The sequence below is a fragment of the Pelodiscus sinensis genome, chromosome 28 (genome assembly GCF_052426305.1).
Source record: "Pelodiscus sinensis isolate ZL-2025 chromosome 28, ASM5242630v1, whole genome shotgun sequence".
In the NCBI taxonomy this organism is placed as follows: domain Eukaryota; kingdom Metazoa; phylum Chordata; order Testudines; family Trionychidae; genus Pelodiscus; species Pelodiscus sinensis.
In genome coordinates, this window is record NC_143079.1 from 5,771,186 (window position 1) to 5,790,302 (window position 19,117).

General features: G+C 43.4%; 1 protein-coding gene across 1 annotated transcript in view; it reads left to right on the forward strand.

Moving 5' to 3' along the window:
* The window catches only part of XPO7 (exportin 7), an 86,097-nt gene that overhangs the window by 1,187 nt on the left and 65,793 nt on the right, over positions 1–19,117 (forward strand). The window lies entirely within an intron of this gene.

A 19,117-nucleotide genomic window follows, 5' to 3' on the forward strand; every position in this document is an offset into this window, starting at 1 on the left:
GTGGGAAGGAGACCCGGGCCCACCCTCTCTCCGGGGCCCAGTCTGGGGCCCTAAGTGCAGGGGTTCACCATCGCCCCTGCACGGCAGACGGTGGGGGGGCCCCTGCTGGCCCCCTGTGCCTACCGAGAGTCTGCTGTTCGTTGCTCGGGGTGCTCCGCGATGCTTCTCCTGGAGATCCGTTCCCTGGTCTTGTCCCTGCCAGGTCGCCCCCCCCGGGGACAGCGAGGGTTGTCCTGCCCGACCTAAGACCCTGGGCTGGCCGCCCGCCAGCTGTGGGGGCCATCCCGGGGGCACCAGGGCCAGGGCCGGGCCGCCTGCCAGTCTTGGGTGTGCACCCGGTCCGTCCTTTGCCCCGGTCCTCCTCTACCTGCCATGGAGGAGGTTGTCCCCCTGCTCTATGCCGGCGGGCCCTTTTGAAAGCCCGCCGGTTCCTACGCGGGCCGGAGGTCCCGCCCTCCCCCCCAGTGACGCAGCGGCTTTCCCAGCCACGTCCCAGCTGCCACTCATGGCGCCGGCCCCTCCTTGCGCCACCCCATGGGAGGGGCCTGCGGCCTCCCTACAGCGCAGGCGTGATGGCAGGTTCCAGCCCCGCTGCCATTCTCCGGCAGCCCCGGGGCGCGGGGGTGTTCTGCCAGTGGCCCCGCTCATCTCCTGGCGGTCCTGGCTGTCCAGCGTGCGGGCCGTGGGCGGCCCATCACAGGGAGGTTGAAATATTGTCTTTGATTATGAGCTATAGCCCTCGCATCTCAAAGTTGTATTGGAAACTGTTGGAAAATGTGATTGGAGACATTCTGATAACATCTGTCCTTTGAATGAATGGAGGAACAGAGTTGAGAGAACCAAAATCAATAAAAATAACTCTATCCCATAAAATATGGAATGTAGGGAGGGTGGATAAAAATCAATGATTTTGTGTAAAAAATTGGATTTTTGATTTAAATCAGATTTTTTGATAAAAAGGTTTTTTCCTCAAACAATCTAAACATAGTTTCGATTCAGATACGGTATAGCTCAAAGATATCTCATCATGGAATAGGGATTATAAATTTGAGACAATGTATTCATGTAATGTTTAAGAAAAGTTTTGTAAATTACTTCCAATAGTTCATGTATTAGGGACCCAATTTTATGGGGTTCCAGAGGCTTATGTATAGATTATTTAGGTTAATCTTTCTGTCTACCCAATGGGAGTCAGTGCTCAGTCTAGAAGATACCATCAGAAATACTTAGTTTTGCAGTTCTCAAACTATGGATTTGTATATCCAGAGATAACATGCTTGTTAACAGTAAAAATGTTTTAAAATAAATAATATATAGAGGTGAGAAATAACAGACCTCAGCCCTATTGTTCTTCTGCAAATTTGTGTACACAGAGTCTCTGTTTTAGTTAACAAAACAAGCATATAGATTTTTTTTTTTAAAATTATGTTTGTTGTTGAAGAAAAATATCCAGAATACAGAATGTTGTTTTAGTTAAATAAAACAATGTAAATGTCTGTCTGGAGATGTTCTCCTACTAATACAGCATGGCAAGGAAATCCTCCCAATATTAATGACTAATCTGTTGAATTGGAGATAGCTTTTACCTCCCAATGACTTCATAAATATCTGCTTCAATTACCTTTGGCAAATGAAATAACCAAACAATCTTTCCCTGGTCAGTTTCAGCAGCGGCTGACTTGGGGACGCCTGGGGCAGAGCAGCTGGAGTGCTGCCAGGTTGGTCCAGTAGCGCCAAGGAGCAGCGCTGCGGGACCAACCCAGCAGCGCCCCAGCTGCTCTACCCCAGGCGTCGGCGAGAAAAGCCTGGTCTGCTGGGGGGGGGAGGCGCACTAGCTGCGCCCCCCCCCCCCCAGCAGACCAGGGAGACGCGGGCGGCGGGACCGCCGAGACGCGCCGCGGTCCCGCTGCCCGCGTCCTCTGCAGCTTTGCTCCGCATCTCCCTGGTCTGCTGGGGGGGGAGGGCCCTCCAGCAGACTAGGGAGACGCGGAGCAGCTTTTCTCGCCGCGGAGGACGCAGGCGGCGGGACCGCTGCGCGTCTGAGTGGTCCAGCCGCCCGCGTCCTCTGCAGCGAGAAAAGCCCCGTTTGTATGTAGGGATCCGACGTAAGTCAGATCCACGTAACTCGGGGACTGCCTGTAATAGCTCCTGAATTTTGTTCGTATATTTCTGAATTCCAAAAGGACAGTCTTGGGTCAAACACAATTTAATGTGGCTTTGAAAAGATGTAAGGTATTTTGCCCCAAAAGAAACCTTGATGATTAGAGGTGTATTTCCTATTTGCTATTTTTTATAACCTCATGCTTTCTTGGTAAAATAATCACAATTTAGCCCACTGTCCAACAACAGATTGGGATGTTTTTTGGTTTGGTTTGTTTTTTTTAGTCCATGCTTTTACCTTAAGCATGTCATTGGACTGCGTCTCAGCTTTTGTGAAGAATTTGTCCCAGAATAGTTTGAGATCTGCTCAGGAACCAGGAGAAAAATACACAGTACAACTTAAAATAACAGTGTCAGCTTTCCTTTCACAAATTCAATTTTTATTTTACTCTTAAGCCACTGAGCAACAGAATTACTGGCTATCTTTACGGCAAGTGGATGGCTGTGGCATTGTAAATGGAACCCAAGAGTTCATGGATTCAGATATGTAACTTTTTGATGCTACTAATATAGTTATTGCAGCGTTAAGTCTGAAAGTAAACAGGGAAGCTCAAGCACCCGCTCCTTCTCCGCTTGGGGGACCATATCCCTGCCTCTTAGCCTGCTCTGATGGCTTGTCTTGTGGAATGTGCTACTCCTAGAAAGCAGGTAAAACACCTCTTGTAAGAGACAGCTGATCTCAGAGGCACCATATTTGAAGGCACATGCTCCCTCTATCATCTGTTCAGACAACTGTGTCATTAGACAGTTGTTGGCATTTTTCATGCTCATTAGTAACCTGTTGAGAAGAAGAATTTGGTGAAATCCTGTCCCCATCATTATCAGTGGGAAGCTTCACCATTTATTTCAATGGGTTCAGAATCTTGCCTTCCATTTCTAGGTAGGAAAAGCTTCTATAATTTCTATAATTTATCAAAAGATTTCAACGCACTCTTCAGAATTAGGTCTTGCCTCCCCTCTGTGATTGAGACCTATGTTACAGATGACAAAAAACCCAGTGTAATGAAATAATGAGACCCTGCAACAAGTGAGTGTCAGAGAAGAGACTAGAACTCGGGAGTCTGAACTCCCAGCCCTCTGTTTTTTAACAGACTGTGTTCTCTCTAATATCCAACACTAACTCTATTAGGGGAGTATTAAGAGCACACTGAGCCCTCTAACACAGCAAATCATTTTATTTCCTGTTCATATCATCCTGTTGTCCTTGGTTTTGGGCAGCGTGTCATGATGTACTGCAGTTGGTTTTTATGAGTCTAATGCTCAGACTTCTTATAGCAAAGTACAAAAAAGTACTGTGTTGCTGGCAGATTTAAAAGGCAAAATGTAGTGTGCTGTTTTGAGTCAGCTGTGTGAGTCAAGGAGACACTTGTAAATCATCTGTGATTTTTGTGTGTGTGACTTAGTCTCTTGAATTTCCATTTTCAAGTCAATTGAAGGGGATACTTAACCTTAGAGCTCTGAATTTAGCCATGTATGCTGTGGACAGGGGCTGTGCAGTCCTCCCAACACAGCTCGGCTAGTACAAGTTTAAAATATATAGATTCTATAAAGTTCTCATTGTACCTCAAACTTGACCCCTAACAGGCTCTCTGCATTTTCCAATGCCATCTAATTGTGGTACTTTCAGGATGGGGTTGTTGTGGTATGGGGTGTGGTGTGGTTTTTTTTTTTTTTTTTTTTTTGTGTCTAAATTAAGTGGGAGGGTTGTGTTTTGAGGGAAATGATTCCTGAGAAATTGCATAATTGTGACCCAAATTGGACTTGAATAAGATTTGTAGAAGAGTTGCAGCCTCGCAGGGCCATTTCGTGAAGTACTTAGGTTAACTGATTAATAGGGATTTTACATCCCTACTAATATTTAACCAGTTAACTCAACATTTAACTGGTTAACTGACTATCTGGGGATGAGTTGCCACCAGCTCCCACCCCCCTGGGGCAGCTGTCCTCCCACAGCAGGCTGCTCCTGGGTACCGGTTACCAGTACCCAGTATGCATTATTCTGTTAACCTGTTACATGTTCACATCCATAAAACTAAATGAATCCAGAAAATGTGGCTTTACTACGTAACCATAAGTATATGATCACTGTACTGATCTTCGCTGAATCCTACAAAGCAAACCCATGTACTGTAATGGTGGGTGCCACGTAAATGCCTATGATACTCTGTATTCTCAGGTTTGGTTGTGTTAAATACAGGGATGTAACAGTATAACTGTTCAAGTGGCTAACTGATAAGCATGAATTTATCAGCTACCGTAACGGTTGTGTGCTGGGATTGGGGCCGGGACCTGTTGTGTGCTGGGAGCTGGCTGCCACCCTGCACTGCAGGCTCCTCTGTATAAAGCAGGTGTGGCCAACCCAAAATAGTGGTGGATACAACGCAAAGAACCGATGGAAAAAAGTTGAACCAAAAAAAAACCTGCTGCCCCTTTAAGAGCTGCGTGTAGCCCAAGCAGGCTTCTATCGGCCGCACTGTCAGCTCTCGCTGCGCCAAGCGGCGCACTGCCCGGCAAGGGGAAAAAGGGTCAGAGCTGGGGACCATGAGAAGAGCCGCGGGTGCAGGAGCTGCAATTTTTCCTTTGAAGAGCCGCATGTGGCTCGTGAGCCTCAGGTTGGCCACCCCTCATATAAAGCATATATTGGAGTGTCCACAGTGCAGCTGGCTCTTGGGAGTGGGGCTGACAGCCAGAAGCCAGCTCCCAATGCACACTGGCTGATGGCCCCACTCCCAGGGAGCCAGCTGCGCTGAAGGCTCTGCGGTATAAGCTTTGTACTGCAGAGCCCACAGCCGGTAACCATGTAACTGCTAAGATTTTTAACAATGACATGGTTACCTCATTAATCGCTCTTTAACATCCCTAGTTAAATAGATATTTATTGTGCAACTAACGATGCTTTCTGGTTACATTTGTTTGCTATTGATCACCAAGTTCTTGATTTGCCTACCGAGATTAAGCAAGCTTGTTGTGGAGAAAATATTACGTACGCTATTTTGACATAAGTTGAAGTATAGTACAAGGATAACAACTCAACCTGTAGTGTCTGTTGGCTTGCATTATTCTGAGTGCATATGATGAAAGATCCACAGCTTTGCTATAAGGTAGGTGACAGATCAGGATTCTGGTTATTTTTTCCCCCTTAACCTAAGCGCAGACTACTTCCTACAAGCGATGGTACAGATTAATAACACTTTGGGGGAAGGTAGTTAGTACCATCCCACTTGCAGAGCATCTCTGCTCAAGTCAAGGCTGCAGCTTGACATCTTGTTTTATCTTGATATGGAAGCAGACATCTGAAGTCTGTTCCCTGCTCCCTATAACTAATGTAACTTTGTGAGATACTGTGGTGCTGTGGGGTTTTTTTATATAGTCAGTTTGAAAACATGAATCTTTCCCATTGACAGTGGACTTGATTTTGGGTGATATTGAGCATCCTCCAGTCCCATTGTTCTCAATGGAAACTGAAGGTGCTCAGCAGTATGCTGGAGGCAGTTATTGCCTTTCAGGATTGGGCCCAACCAGCTTTTTTCCTTTGTGGTAGATTTTGAAAGCCAAAAGCATTTTGAGAAATAAGGCAGGTGCTGTACATGCTGTTTAAGGCATTCAGACCCTTGACACTTCTGTGATGACATACATACAGTGGGTATAGTGAATGTACCCATTCAGTTACTTACCACTTTTTATTCACTTACTAGGCTCTAGAAAAATGAGGTCATGTCACAGGCAGTGTTCCCTATAAGCTGTGTGCTTGTGCTGCCACTCAGAGGAGAGTTAAATCTGCCCAGCTGATTAGCAGAGTGCCCATAGAGGCCAGATGCTGAAACATAAGAAGGGAAGGCTCCAGAGCTCTAATCAGATAGCCAGAGCATCTACACTAGTTTTATAGCCAAGCAGCCTGAGTCCTGGGAACCTGGATCAGCTGATCTGGGTCAACTTTTTTCATTGCAGTGTAGACATACGCTCTGTATCAAACATGGTATCTTGTTACCTGTCACTGGTCTGGGTTGTCTCACATCAGCTGCAAACTTGGTTAGCCACAGCTGGTCATGGAATGAAATGTACTGCTTCACATCACTTTTTGTATCAGGAAAGCAGCACTTTGTTTTACATCACAGCTTTGTGTTGATGCTGTGCCATTTTAGTGAGTGTTATAGTGTTTGTGAGGTTTGTGCCTAATACACTGGCTGCAGAGTTTTAAAAAAACTGCCAAATTGCCCTGTATGTGGCATACACCTAAACCCATAGCCTGCTCAAACAATGAGGTGTCCTTAGTAATACAAGCCATTACAGCATTGAAATGCAACTTTCTGTTAACAGATGAAGTTCAGCTGTGAACGCCCTTCCTTCCACCTAGTTTCGTAGGTGATTTGGACTGCTCATGTGTAGACCACTTGAATTAAAAATAGTTAAAAAGAGGAAAAGGTAAAGATTGCGTACTCCAGATCAGGAGGTCTTAAAATTTGAGACACACTCCCCTTCCCTCCCTGCCCCTGTTGCTAAAGATGATTTAAAATATATATATATTGTATTAAAACACAGGAACAACATAAATCAAACAAAGTTGTATAGAAGGACAGGCAGAAGTAAGAACATAAGAACAGCCATATTGGGTCAGACCAAAGGTCCATCTAACCCAGTATCCTGTCTTCCAACAGTGGCCAGTACCAGATGCCCCAGAGGGAGGGATCACAACAAGTAATCCTCACGTGATCCCTCCCGTGATCCCTCCCCTGTCACCCACTTCCAGAGAAACAGAGGCTAGGGACACCATTCCTTCCCATCCTGGCTAATAGCCGTTGATGGACCTAACCTCTATGGCTACGTCTAGACTGGCATGATTTTGCGGAAATACTTTTAACGGAAAAGCTTTTGCGCAAGAAAGCTCTGGTGGCCATTTTAGCCATCGGGCTTTCTTGCGCAAAAAAATTAAGGTGCCTGTCCACACTGGCCCTCTTGCGCAAGAGGGCTTATTCCTGAGCAGGAGCGTTAAAGTATTTGCGCAAGAAGCACTGAATTCTTACATTAGAATGTCAGTGCTCTTGCACAAATTCAAGCGGCCAGTGTAGACAGCTGGCAAGTTTTTGCACAAAAGCAAAATCTTGCCAGTCTAGATGCACCCTATGAATGTGTATCTTTTTTTTAACCCTGTTAAAGTTCTAGCCTTCACCTCATCCTTTGGCAAGGAGTTCCACAGGTTGACTGTGCGTTGAGTGAAGAAAAACTTCCTTTTGTTGGTTTTAAACCCGCTGCCTATTAATTTCATTTGGTGACTCCTAGTTCTTATATTGTGGGAATAAGTTAATAACTTTTCCTTATTCACTTTTTCCACACAGTCATGATTTTATAGACCTCTATCATATCCCCCTTAGTCTCCTCTTTTCAAAGCTGAAAAGTACAAGTCTTTTTAATCTCTTTTCATATGGGACCCGTTCCAAACCCCTAATAATTTTTGTTGCCCTTTTGTTACTTTTCCAATGCCAATATATCTTTTTTGAGATGAGGCGACCACATCTATATGCAGTATTCAGGAAGTGGGCGTACCATGGTTTTATATAGAGTCAAGAAGATATTTTCTGTCTTATTTTCTATTCCTTTTTTAATTACTCCTAACATTCTGTTTTCTTTTTTGATGGCCGCTGCACACTTAGTGGGTGTTTTCAGAGAATAATCCACAATGACTCCAAGGTCTCTCTTGAGTAGTTTTAGCCAAATTAGTGCCAATCATATTGTGTGTATGTATAGTTGGGATTATGTTTTCTAATGTACATTATTTTACATTTATTCTTATGTTTTGTGTTTCGCCATTCCTGGTGCCTGATTTGTGTTCATTTATCCACATCACTCACTTTACTTCCCTGCAGAAGAGAAAGGACAATAAATTATCTAAACTCCTACACGCTAAAGAGAACTACAGTTATGGTACCCTCAACTCACCTAACATTGTTAATCTGTCCAACCACATACTTAGCTTGGCAAAAGAGTCTGTCCTATATTGGGGAGACTGCCCCATCATCCCCCATACACATGATACAATTCTGCAGTGACCTGGAAGCCTATTTTCACCATCTCCAGCTGAAGGGAAGTTAGTGTTCTCCCACTGGTTTTTGTATGTTATCTTTCTTGATATCTGATTTGTGTCTATTTATAACACTTGAAACACTCCCTGCTACATGTTTTTTCCCTTCATGCATCTAATAAAGTGAGTTGCAACTCATGAATGCTTATGCCATAATAAAATTGTTAGTCTTTAAGGTGCCAACTTGACATTTTTACTGAAACAGACTAACATGGCTACTTCTGAGACCTGTGTAATGAAAGACTTTTCAAATGAGAGTTGGGTGCCTTTGAAAATCCCATTTTTGTCAGCCGAGGGGCATAGGTGTAAGATACTATGCATGTATTTAGACAGACAAACAGGCAGATAATGACAACATGGCCAGTAATAATTACACTGTTCCCAACTCCATTTCATGCTTCAACTGCCCAAGTGCAAATCTCTATTAATGCGTTTTTCTCAGATATATGGAAGAATCATGCACTTTATAAAGCCACTCCTCTTACCCAAAGTCTTTTTAAAAAAGCTTTTTCTTAGATTGAAAATCTTCTTGCTCCCCTCTCCACGCCTTGTCATGGAATTATTCTACTCCCTTGTCTCTTCTCCTTATAAAACTTCATGCACTAAGAGCTGCACGTATTTAAAGTGCTTTACAAAGAGGCAGGGAAAGGTTACACTCCCCATCTTACAGAAGACACAAAACTGAGAGTGGCCAACGTACTAGTTCAAGACTACCCAATGATTTGGCGTAAAATCTAGGATGAAAACAAGGAGCTCCAATCCCTCTCCAGAGTCTTTTGAGCCCCATTCCCTTTTGAAGTCACATATACTGAGACTGTTCTGGTTAAGATGTTTCAGTAATCACTTGTACAGCCTTGGGTTTAATTCTCTGGCCTGTGGCACACACGAAGGTGCTAGGTTGCTTTATAAATTGAAACTTTAGGCCACTTGACAGCCATGTGCCTCTTTTTTTTTTTTTTAAGCAATCTGAATAATCTGTAGTGACTGGACTGGAAGGCATTTGCAGTCAAAGCTTTCTGTGCAATTCTGTGTTAGTCGTGAAAATGTATGCAAAAATATAAAGCTCTTGAAATATTTTATGAATAGTTCATTTCTATGATTTTACACTGACATGAAGTGTCTCAATTCACAAATGCTAGAAAATGTACATTGTCTTTGTAACTGTTAATGCTATTAGAGTTTTAATCCGTTACATTGATACCATATTCCCATATACCAGTGGTTCCCAACCTGTGATCCATGGTCCATAGAAAGTTTAGGAAAGGAAAAGAAAAGTAAGGATTGGGCCTACCATGAGCCTGGGACTTTCTGCCAGTTGAGTCTCACCCAGGGTCACCATTTGTGATTGACTGCTCGCATGCTGCCTCCTGCCATTGGGATGGGATCTTGATACAGTACCATTTGTCCTCCTGCTGCCAGCTGCAGTGTCATTTATGTTCCAACCCTCTCCCTTCCCCCTCTTCCCCCTCAGTCCCATGGTGGGCCCAATCCTTACTTTTCCTTTTCTTTTTTTTCTCTCCCCCAGGGCTCCATGCCCGGCCAGGGGCAGAGTGCCAGGGCAGAAGCTGCCTTTGGCCACGAGAGCCCCCTCACCGTATCCTCCGTGGATGGGCAGGGGACAGATGGGAACAAGAGCTGAGGAAGCAGCGTGGGCCAAGGGATGTGCTAGCTGCTGCTTCCCACCGCTCCCCTTAGGGGGGGGTCCGTAAAATTGTAACAGATTGAAAAGGGGTCCGCATGCTCAAAAAGGTTGGGAACCACTGCTTTATGTTTTTGAGTGTCTCAGCAAAATAATTTTCCCTGGATGAGGAGAAATAGAGTAAGATAACAAAGTGCATTCTTCAGATTTCTAGGTTGCCTCTTAAAATACAGTATTACCTCTGCAGAAAGGAACCCATGTATTTTTCTACACTTTATGTAGCTCTTTTCCAAAGCCCAGGGATGGGATGGGATTTACTTGACATGATTTTTACCAGGTAAAATAACGGGGTTTTTTTGCCACCCCAGGAAAAATTAATTAGTCCCCTATTTTAAACATTTCTTAATACACTTCACATTATATTTAACTTTAGTTACCATGTTCAGATTGTGGTTATATATGGCTATAGATTTGTAGATTAATGTATAAATAAAAACTGTGTGGATGTTACCTTCATATGTAGCTCTAACACTGAACATCAGAAAGTTTGTTTGTTTTGAAAAAAAACTTAAAATAACAGTGAATAGTCCTTAGAGTCCTAGAGACTAACAAAAAATGTAGATGGTATCATGAGCTTTTGTGGGCACAACGCACTTGTCATTCAGTATTTTCTCACGGAAGTTAATGTGTGTTAGGACTCATTTATTTTTTCAATATTATATTGACATGTCAAACTTTTAATTAAATGAAAATGAGATAATACAGAGTTGGAGACTCTGAAGCACTAAGCAATCATCATACAGAATTGGAGGCTACCGGTCCAGGTCCATTTGGTCATGCTGCATTCTGTAAAGACCAACTTTGGATATTTAAATTCAAAACTGAGGAAGAGGCCCTGCTATATCAGTGTGAAAAGCTCCATTCTGTGCTTTCTGGACACTAATGGGATTGATTTTTTTACCAGTTTTTTCCTGTTTAAAAAGGTATTTACCAGTGCCTTGTCCTAAACTAGTTTTTCCTGGGAAATTGCCAAACCTGCTAACGCTCTTTATGCATTGTGTAACTACCACAGTGTCCAACAAATCCATCCAATAAGTGACTTAAGTTGATTTAAAAAACCCTTATATTCTTGGATATGTTTTTATAAGTTTATCTTATTGCAGTTATCAGTAGACAGTACACTTTTATGTTGGTAAGATCACTATAAAAACAGTAGCCACCATTTTCCAGTTAGTGAAATGCTGCACACTTCAGAGCCATTTCTTAATCCCGTCTTCCTTTTCATCTGTTGCAGTAAAATGAGCTCTTCATCCAGTTACCTTCTACACTATGCTTTTGTATCTGTAAAGGTTTTATTTCTCTCCTGCAGTGGCACTTTTTGCACTTAATGGATGGTTCTCTCTTTATTGATCTGTCCAATAACCTATCCCTTTGAAATAGGGGTGGTGGTGGTTGTTTTCTATATTCACATTAGGGAGAAGTAAAGTGTTATTTCTCTATAATCCAAGTGTTTTGGCTTAATTTCCTATTTGGAAGCTCTGGGCTCTTATATCATTAGCTGAATATGTTTGTGCACTTGATGATTGCAGGAGTTATAGTAAAAAGACATTGTAATTGAGAACACTGGGAAAGATGAAATCAGAGAAGGATAATGTTCTGAAGTGCCTATATACTCTGGATTCTGTAATTCCCACTCCAGTTCCACAAAAGCTCATGACATACGTATTTGTTAGTCTCTAAGGCAGTGTTTCCCAATTTTATTTGGCCACGGAACCCCAATTTTATTTGGCCACGGAACCCTTTTCATCTTGAAAGAATTTCAAGGAACCCCTAGGGTTGCTAGGGTAAAATTTGACGACACCCCCCCCCCCCCCCCAAAAGACCCACTGCGCAATTTGTCAAGCAAAAATAAAAAAGACCCGCCGGATCCTGCTGCAAAAAGGCTCTGTCTCTTTAAGAGGGGGCGGGGGAATGCCAAGTTTTCACTGAACCCTTATTTTCGTTTTGCGGAACCCCAGGGTTCTGCGGAGCACCAATTGGGAAACACTGCCCTAAGGTGTCACAGGACTGCTCATTGTTGCTTTTCTAGTTAAATCAGTGAGTTAAAGATAAAGTTTTCAGGCTTTACTGAGTTTCTGAAGTTTTGCGGATGAAGAGATAGCAAGTTCCATGGAGGCTTTACACTGAGGTACCTACAGAGGGTTCACTGGGAACTCAGTACGCATCTCAGTAAAGATGTAATGGTGTAGTGGCTTAACAGTGAAGCAAAAGTTTAGAGGTTAATGCTATAGACTACAGGCATTCTTCCCCTCCTGTCCCCTGCCAGTAAATTTTTTTAGCAGGCTGGCCAGCAGCCTGGCTCAGACCTGGCTTGCTCCGGGTCCAGGACCTACTCCCGCTGCCTCCCTGCATTTAAAGAATTCATGAGGTTAATCGACTATTCATCTAACTGATATTTAACATCCCTACATCTCGGAGGGGTGGCTTTTTGGGGTGGAAGCAGGGAGTTAAACAGGGATATGAGAGCAGCTTTGCATGCCTAAGGAATCTGCATAGTGTATGGTGCGGGTTTGTCAGTGCAGAGTGCTTGATTTACTACTTTGCTTATTGGGAATGTGTTCCTATTTAAATAAATACTACTTCTGTAAAGTCTTGAATGTCTGAGGCATACTGCCAGTCACCAATGTGAACTGTGTATCAATGGCTGTGAAATGTATAGCAGGAAGTTGAAAGCCAGCTTGTTTCTTCATGGCAGCAAGCTTTACTAGTACAGGTTGAACCTCTCTTGTCCAGAACTCTTATGCAGAATCATCCATTATCCAGAATGATTTTAGTTACCGGATGTCTACCTTTCATGGGTGTGACCAAGTTTCCCGCGGTCCCATAAAGTTTGTTTACAGCTGCTAGTCCTGGCTCTCCGTGTCTCTGCTGCTGTTTAGCTCTAATTTACCTCTAATTTACCCCTAAATGTCCTCTAAAAGCACAGTAAGCAGTGGAAGTGTAGGCAATGCTGCAGAAAACACTGACCTTCCGTGATTTGGAAAACTCTCCTTTGGAACTGGTCTGGTCCAGAGCATGATGGACGAGCGAGGTTCAGCTTGTACTGTAGCTGACTCATCTCCTTTTACCATTTACAAAGACGATTGAAATTCTTCCTTCCATTCCTGTCTCTGTTCCCAGCACAGTGATGCTGAAAAGTTTTGTTTTTTTAACTTTTTCCTTTTTTATGGCAAAAAGAGAGGCTGATGGGGAAAATAGACCTGTAATTTGAGAAGCAGTTCACCCCTACAAGACTTCTGGCTGTGTTTACAAAAAAAAAACCTGATTTGGTTAAAACCTAACTGAAGAGTAGGATTTTTGGAACTATGGTATTCTCAGATGAAGCATCCCAGCGATTGTTTTGCCTTTTTACCATTCAGAATATAACCTTATCTCACTCCTGATTTGTTAGGGCATTTTATATGAATATAGTTTACATCTGTCAGTCAAGATAAACTGTTGTTTCATAGCTGCTCTTTGTGCTTGTAAATGGTGATTCTATCCCAGGCTCTGATGTGTCAAGTCTATGGTTAAGAGACCACAAGAAGTGATTCGTGCAGTATTTGTCCAATTTTGAGTTCTGGAAACAATAGTTGCACATCTTCTTCCAGCCCTGCCACATCAGGTGTCTAAAAAGCAATATGTATCTGGATTTTTCTAAAAATCAAACCTATTCTCTAAAAGGCTTTTAATGGTTAGATGTCTCAGGAACAAGTTTCTTTTTAATAGGAAAATCTAAAAAATGTTTCCAACTAGGGTTGTTAGAGTGTAACCAACTAACGGTTTAACCAGCAAGCTGATGCTTATCGGTTAATGGAGTTGGTTACACTCAGCTGGCTCCTGGGGAGGTGGCTTCATTGCAGTAGGGCAACAAAGGGTTGCCGGCTCTGCTTCCAGGGAGGCCTCGCTGCAGGCTCTTCAGTAGAAAGCTTATTTAAGCTTTGTACTATAGAGCCCGCAATGTGTAACTGCTGAGATTTCCAGCAGTTACACGGTTACCTGTTTAACCAACTTTTAACATCCCTATTTCCAACCACTTTACACATTTTGGGCAGTAAAACGTGGTTATTAACAAGCAAAACAGAGCTTGACTTCTACAGATTGATGGTATCTTTGGTTTCAAGTGATGCTCACAATGGCTGTACCTCTTGCCTTGAGACAGTGCAGTTGGAAATGATAGTTGATCTTAATCCGTTGTAATGAGCAGAAATATGGAAGAAGCGCAAACTCCTAATTCCTACAGGAATGAATTGGTTAAAATCAGTTTTATTGAGTAAGGTTGTCTATTAACCACACATCAAAAAAGCAAAGGAAAATAACAATTTGACTTTCCTCCTCCTAGTTCAGTGGCCACAGTGGTGTAAAGATGTCTCCAAATCATTTTGTTGGTCTCAGAAGCCATGTAAAAATAGTGCAATAGGGTAACTGTAATCGCTGAAAATCTTAGCAGTTACATGGTTACCTGTGCAGCAGGCTCTGCAGTGCAAAGCAGGGCTACTGAACTTTGGAAGCCTCGGGGGCCACAGTGATACTCACAGCACATGCTGAGGGCCACAGCTTAAGTGTGGCTGCATATACATGCAGATATATGCAAATAGCTTATTTCACACTGATGGGCATGAATACAAGATTAAGACAAGACTGTGCAACACACAGACCTGATTTAAGTCAGATCTATTGATGTTAATAAAATGCAATATTTCCCTATTTCCAACCATATGACAGCACTTTTAATGAGCAATGATAGTCCAGAAATTTAACTACTAAAACGCATATCAACAGAAGAGCATGATATTGGCGACATTTTTGTTTTGGCTCCCACCTGTGGGCTGTGTTGAGCCCTGTGTAAACCCAAACCACATCGTGGGCTGCAAACAAATGGCCCACAGGTCACGTGTTGAGTAGCCCTGCTGTAAAGCTTAGCTTCGTGCTGCAGAGCCCTCAGTTGGATTGTCATCCCCTACCGGCCCTGGCTCCTGGGGAGCTGCAGCGGAGCCTCCTCCCTAGAAGCGGAGTGGGGAGCAGGCTTCGCTGCCACAGCGAATCCACCTCTCCGGGAGCAGAGCCGGCAGCCCTTGCGAAGGCTGCTTCGCAGAGCGAAACAGACACTGTTAACCGATAAGCATCCGCTTATTGGTCAAATGGATAGTCGTTTACACTCAGACTTCCCTTTGTAAAACGAAGTCATATCTATCAGAGTCACTGTTCAAAGAAAACATTGTGATTTATATCTGGTTTGCCTCTGGAAGTCTCTCTCTTTCACATAACAAGCAGCATCAAAAAGTTTGAAGTGGGTATTATAACCATAGACCTTGGACAAACATTGTTCTTCTGAAGGCGCTTACTACTATCTGTACATCTTTGTGCCTTGCAATGAGGTATATTTTTAATTTTGTCCTAAATTATTTGTATTGATAATCTAAAAATTAGTCTGCAAGAGCCAGGACTGTCAGACTCTCTTCATGTAAAACTTTTAACCCGATTAAAGCTCTTAGACTATATAAGTGCAACTAAGAAACATTCATATTCCACATGGTAGTTCTCTTGCTTCATAAGCTTCTAAAATAGAGGGTAAATTGGAAGGGGTCCTTTTCCTCTCATAATTCTTGGGGTACTTACACACAGACTGTTGTATGGATACAAAATGTGTATTTACATCCGGTCCATGATGTACAAACATGGTCCACGCATCTGTGATGCAGATATCCGCAGATTTGCAGGTGGGAAGGTTATGCAGTGGTTCAGGTTACTGCTGCATTAAAAGGACTGTGATTTGAGTCAGGCTTGCAGAGTCTCTGTATATTTGGATCTTTCTATTTCTGAGTATTGCACAAAACTGGAAACACACAACAGGCTGAAATGTATGTTGTCTCGGGTCCAACAGAATTTTGGAAATCAGTTGATCTGCTCCTTCCTAGGCGGGTTTATCTTTATCCATTTCATTTTGTGGGGCTAAATGGGCCTTTGCCATCCCTCTTTTTTATTCATTATTGTTTGCACTTGCAAATTGAAAAGCAATTTGAGTAGGTAAGTGCCACTACCATAAGCATCACACACTCAGGCTATGTCTACACTCGCGGCTTCTTGGGTGAGTAATATACGAATGAGGCAAGTGTGGAATATCGCCGAGCCACCATTTTTTTCAGAAGAAGCTCTTGCGCAAGAAAAACCCTCTTGCGCAACGCCGTTACACCTATTACTTTTCAGAAAGAAGGCATTGTGCAAGAGGGTTTTTCTTGCGCAAGAAAGGGGCAGTGTAGATGCTCCTTCTTGCACAAAAGTCTCTTTTGAAAAAAATGGCTCATTAGGTATGCAAATGAGGCTTGGCGATATTCCATGCTTAGCCTCATTTGCATATTACTCGTGCAAGGATCCGCGAGTGTAGACATAGCCTCACTGAAGGCATGCCTTTATGTTACTAAACTAGGCCTATGGTTATCTTTCCTCCTTTGACTACCCTGTAACAAACTGTTGTCCTTTATTGGAAAAACATAGCTGAGCCTCAGTGAAATTATGCTGCAATGTTTGTTTGCATCTGACTAGTTTATTGAATGCTTTCTACTGTTGCATGCCAGCAGTTTCAACTACTACAGGCAGTCCCCGGGTTACATGGATCCGACTTACATCGGATCCCTACTTACAAACGGGGTGAGGCAACCACGCGCTAGCTGCTTCCCCCCAGCAGACCAGGGAGACGCGAAGCTAGCGTCCCTCCCCAGCAGACCAGGGAGATGCGGAGCGGCTTTTCTCAGCAGACACCTCAGCTTGAGAATAAAGGACTGAGGGAAATGAGGTGTGGGAGAATAAAACTGAGCTCTGGAGAAATGTTTGGCTAGAGTTTCCCCTACAATATGTACCAGTTCCGACTTGCATACAAATTCAACTTAAGAACAAACCTACAGTCCCTATCTTGTACGTAACCCGGGGACTGCCTGTACTTAAACTCTCACATTCTTGTTCTTTAGACTGTAAACTCCTCATAGCAGGGATTGTCTTTATGAGAGTAAGACCATTTATTTGGGAGTTTGGTCTTTTGGGGGGCTGGGCTCCTGGATGCTATTAAGTCCCTGTAACTGACCCCTCCCAGAGATGAGCCCTTGTCAGTGTCTGTGTTACTCTGCAGGGTGGCAGTTATTCCAACTCTGTGCCTTTGCCTGGGGAGACCAGAGCTTGTGGCCCAGCAGGGCAGGGTGATGGGGTGTCCCAGAGGGCAGGTAGGCAGACTCAGTCATGTGATCAGCACATCAGGTGACGGTCTCAAGAGGATCTCTGTTATCCTAACTGTCCCAGTGAGCACAAACTTTTTCATGATACCTAGGTTCTGTCCTGGTGAGGTCTGTTGAAATGTATCAAGAACGGGATAGCCTGTTTTTCATTTCTCCCGAGTCTTACATGCACTTGAAGCTGCAAAGCTAGTGTTACTTCCATGAGTAATAAATGTGTCCCCGTCTCAGATAAAAATGTACAGTGTTCATTTGCTGAAATGGTGACATTGCTTTCCCTGCAAACGCAAACTCCTATATGGGAGAGTCCCTGTCCTCCTTACTTCGAAATGCCAGCTATACTTTCTCTTGTGTGGACCCTGACTAGAGATGTTAAAATGCATTTAACTAAGTAATCGTGTGACTGCTAAAAAAATTCAGTGGATGCACATGGGGATGGGGTGTTAATCAGCTCCCAAGAGTCGATGTGCATAGGGAGTCAGCTTTTAAGCTGGCTCCCCCTGTGTGTCAGGAACCTGCGTATAACTGAAGGTAACAGCTCATTGGTTAACTGTGTACACAATTACACTTTCACATCCCTAGCTCTGATTTATATAAAACTGGTAGTGTAGTGACAAGGGATGTTATAGTGTAGCCGATTAAACGATTAACCAATAAGCAGATGCTTATCGGTTAATGCTACCGGCTACACACACACCACAACCCCATGCCGCAGATCTCCAGTTAAAGTATTTTGGGAGCCAGTAGGCAGGCATGCTGGCTCGGTCCCAGCTCTGGCCGGGTCCGGCAGCTGCCCCTGCTGGAGCTCTGAATTTAAAGACCTGGCATGAGCCAGGACTGAACAAGCATGCTTGCCCACCAGCTCTCAAGCTCCTTTCAATGCAGAGCCACATATCGGTTAATTGTGTAACCAACAAAAATTGTCAGCGACATGATTACCAAATTACATGCTTCCTAACATCCCCTAGTAGTGACTAATTTTCTACACACAATTTATTACTCAGCTCCATTTTTTCCTCACCTCCTGCCTTGGCATTAATACTTCTAAGGCATGTTGTCTGATCATAGGGATTGATAGCACACGTATAAAGAAAATCCCATTGCACACACTGTACTCTCTGTTTGCAAACTGTGACCTAGATTACAACACACATGGAAATCTGAGAATGGATGTTAACATCTATTGGAAGACTTTGGACAAAAATAACAGCACTAAACATGTTAGATTCTTGAGCCAGAGATTTTGTATGTGTTAGGCTGGAGGAGGGAGGTGCCTTGAAATCAATGTATGTCTCATACAGTTTACCATCTCTGACTACTGCAGTGCAAATATCTGAAGGGGAGCCTGAAAGACATCAGGAGGGATTTGTGTTGACCTTGAGATGTACCAATCAGTCCATTTTAGGTGTCTAAGTCAGGTTCTCCTAAAATCATTAGGTTGCATGCACTTCTGCGTGCTTTCTGGCTCTGCCATCTTGGTGCCAAACGTAGCATACGTTTCCTCAGTTATCTGAAATGGGTCCTGTCAGCACGGTTAAATCAGACTCCATTGAAGTAAACCTGCTTAAAGCTTATCGCAGCCCTTGTATGCAAAGAGTGTTGCTTAAGCAACCATGTAATATAGGATCAATTCCACAGCTATTTCTCCTTTTCGGTAGCTGTTTTCTTGGGGGCATTTCTCATTTGAAGATGATCACATGCTATTTATATTTGCTGTATGGAAAATGGGAATGCTTTTACTTCTGTGCTTTCTCTCAACTTTGTTTATGCTTTATCACTCTGTGAGCTCCACTGGGAAAGCATGGCGGCCAAGATTTAAAATAATGGGTACCAGAGTCAGGTGTCCAATTCAGTGGTTGATATTTCAAACGTGCTGAGAACCAGCAGCTTCTGCTGAATTCAACAGATTGCTGGACAGCCAGATTTTTTGAAGCTCACACTTGGGCACCTATCTTTAGATCCCTGAGTAGTGGATTTAAA